Genomic DNA, 8,386 nt, shown 5'->3' with positions numbered 1-8,386 from the left:
CTGGCTTCCCTCCCCTAGTTTATCACCTGCTCCAGAATCACAAACTCATGAGGCATTGATTACAATTGAATAGAACCAATGAGAACTTGACAATAATATCAATGGAGTTGCAACAATAAAAAAAAATAATTAGGTCACTGTATCAAGACAATACATTAAGCATGCAATAATGCTTGCGAGAACGATCTCCATTACAACAGGAATGACTGGGGATCATGACATCAAATACAAAAAGATTCAAAGAATTGATCAACAAGAGGTGCTGCTTAAGAATAATGTATTACCCCACAAACAACACCTCATGTTTAATTTCAAATGTATTATTACACCACAAACAACACCTCATGTTTAATTTCAAATGTATTACAATGAACAACAGAGGAACTGCCAACATAAAATCCCAAGAATCAAATACATGCATAACCCAGCAGGGACTTCTGTGTTTTGGCAGCGGAGTAATGAAAAATAATCCAGACTGAAAAAAATGTTATCTTTTGATGAATGACATATCACAACAGCTGTGTAGGAATTAAAACAAATCATGCACAATCACCACATTATCAGACATAAATTCCCATTGAAAAATCAAAGTAGCTGATCAAAAGCAAAAAACTCTCAATTTTGCAATCTGCACCAAAAAAAACAAGCACAAGAATTTGAGATGATGACTAGACACAGGAAAATCATGGCTGCTATGCAATAACCGAGTTGCCTAAATAATGTTACCTTATTCGACCAATAATACTCAAAACACAAAAGTACATTCTACCATTTCTGAAAGAGTCGAGTTGGAATGTACATGCAGATGAAGGTTTCTCATTAAAACACCATTACTATTTGATAAACCACCACGGTTGTAGACGACTTTCAATCCTGATCTTCGACACTTGACCTAATGAAAACCTGAGCTAATTAAATCATATTACTTTATGCCATCCATGACACAACAACAAAAGTTTTATATTCTGCCATTTTCGAGAGAGCCCAGCTAGGATGTATATGTAGATGAAAATTTTGCATTGAGAAAGAAATTATTACTAATTCAAAACATGCCAAGTTTTTACCTGTAACCTGACACTCAATCATGATGTTCAAAACCTGAGTTAATGGAAACATCCCAATACACCATGCCCACCATTCACAAAAGCTTTTACATCCTGCTAATTCAAGGAGAGATTAGTTGGAATATATGTATATGCAAATGAAAGTTCACCAAGGTATAGAAGCAGTTACTCATATGTTTCACAATCCCAGTTTGGCAAACTCCCATTATTCTTTTCAACACTTCCAACTGAAAACAATCTCTAGCAATGTGAGACTGCACTCACTATAATTTGCGCTACTTTGAACATCCAGTTGGTTGAAAGGCCTTGCATTTGGTGGTCACACAAAAATTTGAGCATTCAAGAGTCAAATATTTTGAAACAAAACTTAACCCATGTTCATCATTTAGATACTATGATTCCATTGAATAATACCCTCTCCTGTTAAGACAATTAAGACCAGAAGACTATTAAATCAAAAGCTAAACAATGTTGTCAACAGGGTCTTACCTGGTCAGTGAAAGAGGGGTGTTGTTATCACGCCCACTGGGGTTCAACTCCCCCAAGTGACATGTTCACCTCTCGTGGACTGGCATACCTCCACAAGGGGTTGCTTATTGTGTATGGGACCAGTTACAAGTCCTATGCAATTTTGGAAAAATAGATACCACCCAGTCATGGTATATTTTACAGTCCTCACGCACATCACATCATGTCTCACAGCCTTAATCCAACAATCCTTGCACTTTTTTCTTCACCCCATAAAACTCCATAACAAATTATATATACACTTGTTTGGAATAAGTGAATCCAATAGTAATTGGATCAAATACTCCACTTATTTTTTTGGCTCTCAAATTTGTCTCTATATACTTTGCATTCCTTTGTCCTATAGACTAAATGAGAGCTTGATTCTATAGACTCAATAAACTCAGGATGTAGCTTCCTAATAGTGTAAGTCCCAATCGATCTAATATACTGACTAATACTAATATAATTCAAAATAGTAAGAGTAGTCAACCAGTCAAATGAAACACAGACAGGGTGTGTAAAGTGGTAAATTCAGTAATCAAACCCTGTGTAAATACCTACTCAAGCTATGTCAATTCTATCTATAAACCATGGATAGGGTGGTAAATTCATTCTATAAAGGGTGTGTACAATAAATGTAACAATAACACTTTCTTTCTATTTATTCCTACCTAAGTCTTTATGCCTACTATTCCTATTACTTAGTCCTAACCAATAGAAGAGAGTCTAAATAACTGCTCAGGAAAATGAAGGATTGAAAGGGTGTACCATACAAATTATGTAGACTTTTTTTTCCAATAAATAAAATAGAAAACTCAACATCCATCACACCAAAACAAAATCTGTATGCTTATACTGGGAAATCACATAAATTCAAGAAAAGCACAGATCTCAACATGGTTAATTGCTATAATCTACAAATGAGACCAATTCTTGCCAGCCTATGTGAGATGATGAATGTAACAATAAAATCTTAGAAGCCCAATTGATTGCAAATGTGTCATGTATACATGGAATCTGTGCATGTGTAGAAGTATCTTAGTGAACACACTTTATGAAACTGTGTAATTGGCCCAATACCTGGGCCCTTGAGAAGTATGGAATATTGCTTTCCAAGCTATATAAAATATCCATAGTCACACCACATAAATAAGTGCTATAATAGCTTCCATACAAGTTATCAATATTTTTCAACCCAAAATTCTTGTGATGAACAAAAAGAGAGTCGCACATAATTGCCAATAAATAAAATGGCAAACTCAACATCCAACACATCGGAATAGAATCTGTTAATGCCAATGCTAGGAAAGCACATAAATTTAGACAAAATTCAGCTTAAAACATTATTCATCACTATAATATACACATGGAACCAAATCTTACCAACCTGGTTATCGTCACTGAAGCCCAACCTAAAAGTTAATAAAGGACACTTCTGATCTTGTGAGCACGTCATATATCTAACTAAGATTTTCAGTGCCAACACCAGACAATGGAAATTGGCTAGCAAATGATTCAACCCGATTTTTGAGATCAACAATGCTATTTCGTAGCTGGAAATTGTCTGACTTAATAAATTCTATAAAATCTTTTAATTTTGTACTTTTCACAGAGCTCTTAGCCTTAATGGCTATCTGCACCCCCTCGTGGATAAAATCTGCAACCTTAATAAAGTCATCCTCAAGAAGCCCACGGGTGGTTAATGTAGGAGTCCCTATGCGTATACCACCAGGAACCATAACACTTTTATCACCTGAAAATGTAAGGTATTAAAGTAAGCTATATCATCCCATGGAGAAAGGAAAATCAATGAATCCCTTACATCTAAATATACAAAGAAAAAATTCATGTAACCTGGTACAAAATTCTTGTTCAGTGTGATAGAAGCAACATCCAAAACGTCCTCTACTCTTGCACCATCAATGCCCTGTCCAAGCCCATTAATATATACCATGTTACATTCAACCAACTAAATCCAATAGAAATCAATATACAAGTAGGTTGTGTACTCCAGCATATGAATAGAGGATCCTTACCAAGGGCCTCAAATCAACTAGAACTAGGTGATTTTCACTACCACTAGACACCAAATTGTAACCCAAATCCATTAGGATCTTTGCAAGGGCTCGACAATTTGCTACAACTTACTAAAACTATTTTACCTTTGATAAGAAACAAAATCCATTCAAAAAATAATTCACATGCATGAATTTTACAGAAGCTTAGACATGTGAGAGTGCTACACCTATACTTGATAAGCCTTGAACTCTATAGTTACATCATGTTTTAAACAAACAACCAACCCTCCTATGGTATGGTTATGTGGTCCTCCCTAGAAAGCCACAAATTATTTCATGTATCTTTTAGAAACGAAATGATACAAAAAATCGATATATCCAATATTATGATATTAGTGAGCAGGAGAACAATATGGATGATGGAGGAAAGGAAGGAGAACTTAGATTGACCTGTAATCCTGGAAAAACTATATTTTTGATGGTTGTCTCTAGGTAGACCCCCAATACTGGTTCCTTCCTGAAGAATATCATGCCTCCCCAAGGACCTCGTAAAGACTAAAAATCACAACCCTCTAATCCAAAAATATTTCAGAATGAAAAATATCAGAAAGATAAAAATGAAAGGAAAAAGGTGAAACAATTGACAAACAATTCAAGGAACATAATGAGTTTCATCGAAGCTTTGATCTAGTAGTGATAAGAAACAGAAAGAACATAAAAAAATGAAAACATGAAACTGAATCAAAGAACATGTAAGAGAATCAAAAGGGAAATCTACACCTCTTAACTCTATAATCACTCCTCCTATGATGGGAATGGCATATTTGTTTTAGTTCTTCGTCATTTCTTGAACATTAATGGGATTCTTTTTCTTCTACAAGGGGGGAATGGCACAGATATATAGCATTAAGATAGATCCAAAAAAAGGTCCATCTAATATACTCATATTTTTAATCGAAAGGGTGAAGTGCAGAGAAAATTAATAGCATCAACTCACCTTGTGCGTTGTAGTTGTTACTACATCACAAAAATCAAATGGACTAACCATTATAGAAGCAACGATGAGACCATTTATGTGTGCCATGTCCATCATTAAGTATGCCCCAACTGTATTGGCAATCTTCCCAAACCACAAACTTTTTAGTACTAAAAATCATAAAAAATCCAACATTACATACTATAAGAACATATTAATAAAATATGCTAGAATAAACATTGCTGGAAAGAGAAATTTTTGAAAGGACTGCCATTATAAGATCTAGAAATACCCAGCTTCAATACCTGCCTCATGCGAGGGTAATCAATATCTCGGGGATATGCACTAGCACCAGCAATGATAAGCTTGATCCTAAAAAGGGTGGCATTCTTCTCAAGCATCTCATAGTCAATGAATCCTATAACCCAAGAAAAGAAACCCGACCATTAATACTTTGAACACTTCCCCAAAATATTGGTTTAATATTTGTCAATGATGGAACTGTTTCCCTCCTAATTATTATTAGACTGGAAATGCGTGATCACCTGTGGACTCATCTAGACGATATGGCATTGATTCAAAGTAAATTGATGTAGAAGATACTCGCTTTTTTGCTATCATGAATCCATGAGACAGATGCCCTCCATGTGGTAAGTCCAAACCCTAAATGTTGAAAACAAAATTTTCACATGTTACATGCCCAAATAGGAATGATAATCTTATCAACAGAGATTCGTAGTTCAGAACCATACACACCATAATGCGATGATGTGGTTGGAGGAGAGTTGTATAAACAACAAAATTAGCTGGGGATTGAGATAATGGTTGAAAATTAACACCCCATGTACTGTTGTCAAGATGGAATGCTTCTAGGGCCCTGTGCTAGCAAAGCCTCTCACTTTGGTCAATGAATTCATTGCTAGCATATTATATGCATGGCATAAATCCCAACCCAACACAATAGTGAATAAATATAGAAAAGTGTCCAACAATTGTATCCATCATTGTGATAACAGATACTCATGCAACAACTATAGGTCTCTACACTATAACGCTGAACCCAAAAACCATTACACACATGTCAAACATTCAAACTAAAAAGTACAGGTCCAAAAACTAAGAGAAACTGAGTTTACCAAGAAAAAAATACCAAGTGACAAGAAGAAACTACCAAGCAGCTCAGACACAATCATAATCATGATGGTTCCATTCTTCACATTCCAAGTTATATCTTCAGGCACTTACCTCTTACTAGGGAGTCCTTCTGAATACTTGTTTGTTAGACATGATCCAACAACTTCCATAACCGCCCAGGATGTAAAATTTTCAGAAGAAATAAGTTCCAAGACATTGAATTGCGACTGCTTTTCTTTCTCAATTATCACATTCATTTCAGGATCGAGCTCACTCAAAGGAGGATCTACAAAGCTCTGCTTTCCCTCTGCACAGAGTAATTTACAAACTAGATAAAGAAATCACAATAAATTTAGTACCCTCGATAATTGAGGCACGATTTGACATGAGCATTAATTGTATTATTGAGGTCTACAATTTCTGTTTGCTGGCATCTGAGGGGAATCCAGATCAAGAACAAAGTCTTTATCAAGCCATTCACTAACCATTAACTCAACAAAACTATAAATAAAACTGAGGTATTTGACATAGTTCATTAAATGAAGATAAGAAGCTTATTTGCAGCAACTCAATTCACAAATGAATCTTCTAAACACCTCCAAGTTAAACTATATTCAACTATGATCTGTGCTTTCTTCACTTGGTCTTCAAATGGCAAGATTATCAAGGATGTCACATAGGCTATCTATACATGTAGCAATTTCAACCAAAAACAAATACATAAATAAATAAATCATAGCATGAATTGTGAACAACATGCACACTTGGGAAGTTGCAGGGTTGCGCCAACATGAACGCCAAAGGATTTCCCATTGTCAAGCTTGTTGTGATACAAAAAGGTTTATATGATGGGCACGACCTCAAAGTTTCAAACCTCCTAATTTTCTGCTTTTCTGTTGCTAGGGAACCCCCAAAACTAGTTGTGAAGTTTTGGGCATCAAATTTGCAATTGGGTTCAAATTATATTGACCCAACAAGCCCATCCCTACTGCTCCACTGCCCATTATGACTTGCAATGAATATGTTTGCACCTGAAACAAGAGTTATCCTCTGTGCCCACTTCAAAATGTGAAAAATAATCAAATATCGGGAGACATGTGAATCCAGAACTTGATGTATTGTGGATAATTCTCTGGCAGAGGTAGACATGAAAGACACCAAAAGCAGCACCAGTTCGAATTTTCCTCCTGCACGTTGCTGACTTGGGTTCGAATCGCATACAGAACAAGAATATCACACATGCAGGAGCAGCTGACTTGGGTTCAAATCACAGATAATATATAGAACAAGAATATCACACATATTCGTAGATAATATATATAACAAGAATATCACCTTGGCAAGCACCAATAAAGAAAGGCCATGGATAAGTTTTATCAACCTCCAGATTGCAACCCACCTTGGAACTTTAACCTTTGGAGTCATTTTTATGCCTTCATATAGGTATTTTATTTGATGATGTACCTGAAAAGGAGGGATCTCCTTGTCTACAAAATTGTTATTCCTTCTTTCCTGTCCAAATGGATCTAGAGGTAATCAGGGGCAATGATCTATGTTATTTGAGTGCTCTATCATCAAACAATCCAACAAGGAAGCCTCCTTCCAAGTACCCTATCCTCAAATAAGGGGAGAATAACACCCCATACCTCCTGAGAAAAAATACAAATGAACACCAGCACGTGGTCTATTGTTTCCCCTTCACATTTGCATAGAGTACAAATTCTAGGACCCTACCTTGCCCTATTTTGTAGAACCTCTCATGTCAAAACATTATTCGTTAGGGCCAACCACATAAAAATCATGGATTTCATTGAAGATTTAACTTTCCAAATCTTCCCCACCACCAAGCTACTACTACTACTTCATCATCAAAGATAGCCTTGTACCGCAAGCTAGCTGTCAACAGTCATATGGCAGGATCGTTGGACCATACAACTTTCTTGCGTGAAGAAGACATGGAGACAACTCTTTGCTCCTAAATGCAACCAATGTTGAGTTTAAAAAAAAATTGCTTGATTTTGTACTGAGCAACAACAAAATATACAAAATTTCCTTGTGACAGAGTTGCTAAGATGGAATCTTCATCTACAAACATTTACCTATCAGGATGAGAAAATGCAAATCAAATTTCTTTCTTATTCCATAGACTCCAACTGCGAGAAAAAAACACATCAAGTTTTTTTACCCCAACACGCCAACAAGTAGCAAGCCCCAACTATATAATATAAGAAAGTAGTAGGTATCCCAAAGGTCTGAAGGCGATCTAATGGAAAGAAGTGACCATTGTCAGAAGCCTTCCAATCAATATATAAATATATAAATGTAGATTTATTATTATTTTAATTGGAAATCTTCAATTAAATAATAAAATTTAATTACGTCTCTCCCAATCTAAATTGCTTATTAGCATAATTCACTACCTTCATACGTCTTTCATTTTTTAACAGCGTTGTAACATGTGGATTAATTTCCTTTTTGGTGCACAATCTCCGCCGTTTAGGACAATATGGTGCAGTTGCCCAACCCCTACAGATCATTACGACAAACTGAGAATAACAGAGAAGATGAAAGGTTGTACAAACCAACATATTTTTCGAACAACTAATCCAATATCAGTACCTTAAATTTTTCATGAAGATATCATATTGAGAACGTTTGAAAAATGGTGGGAAATCTGCAACGAC

General features: G+C 35.7%; 1 pseudogene; it reads right to left on the bottom strand.

Annotated features, from left to right (window-relative positions):
* Nucleotides 1-3,034: 3,034 nt before the first annotated feature.
* Nucleotides 3,035-6,509, bottom strand: LOC149248734 (serine hydroxymethyltransferase 3, chloroplastic-like; annotated as a pseudogene).
* Nucleotides 6,510-8,386: the final 1,877 nt, after the last annotated feature.

This window comes from Pinus tabuliformis, chromosome 7 (assembly GCF_031772625.1).
Source record: "Pinus tabuliformis cultivar Carrire ecotype Pingquan chromosome 7, CPIR1, whole genome shotgun sequence".
NCBI classification, from domain to species: Eukaryota; Viridiplantae; Streptophyta; class Pinopsida; order Pinales; family Pinaceae; genus Pinus; species Pinus tabuliformis.
Note: the sequence above shows the minus strand (reverse complement) of the source record. Positions and strands in the feature narration are given on the sequence as shown.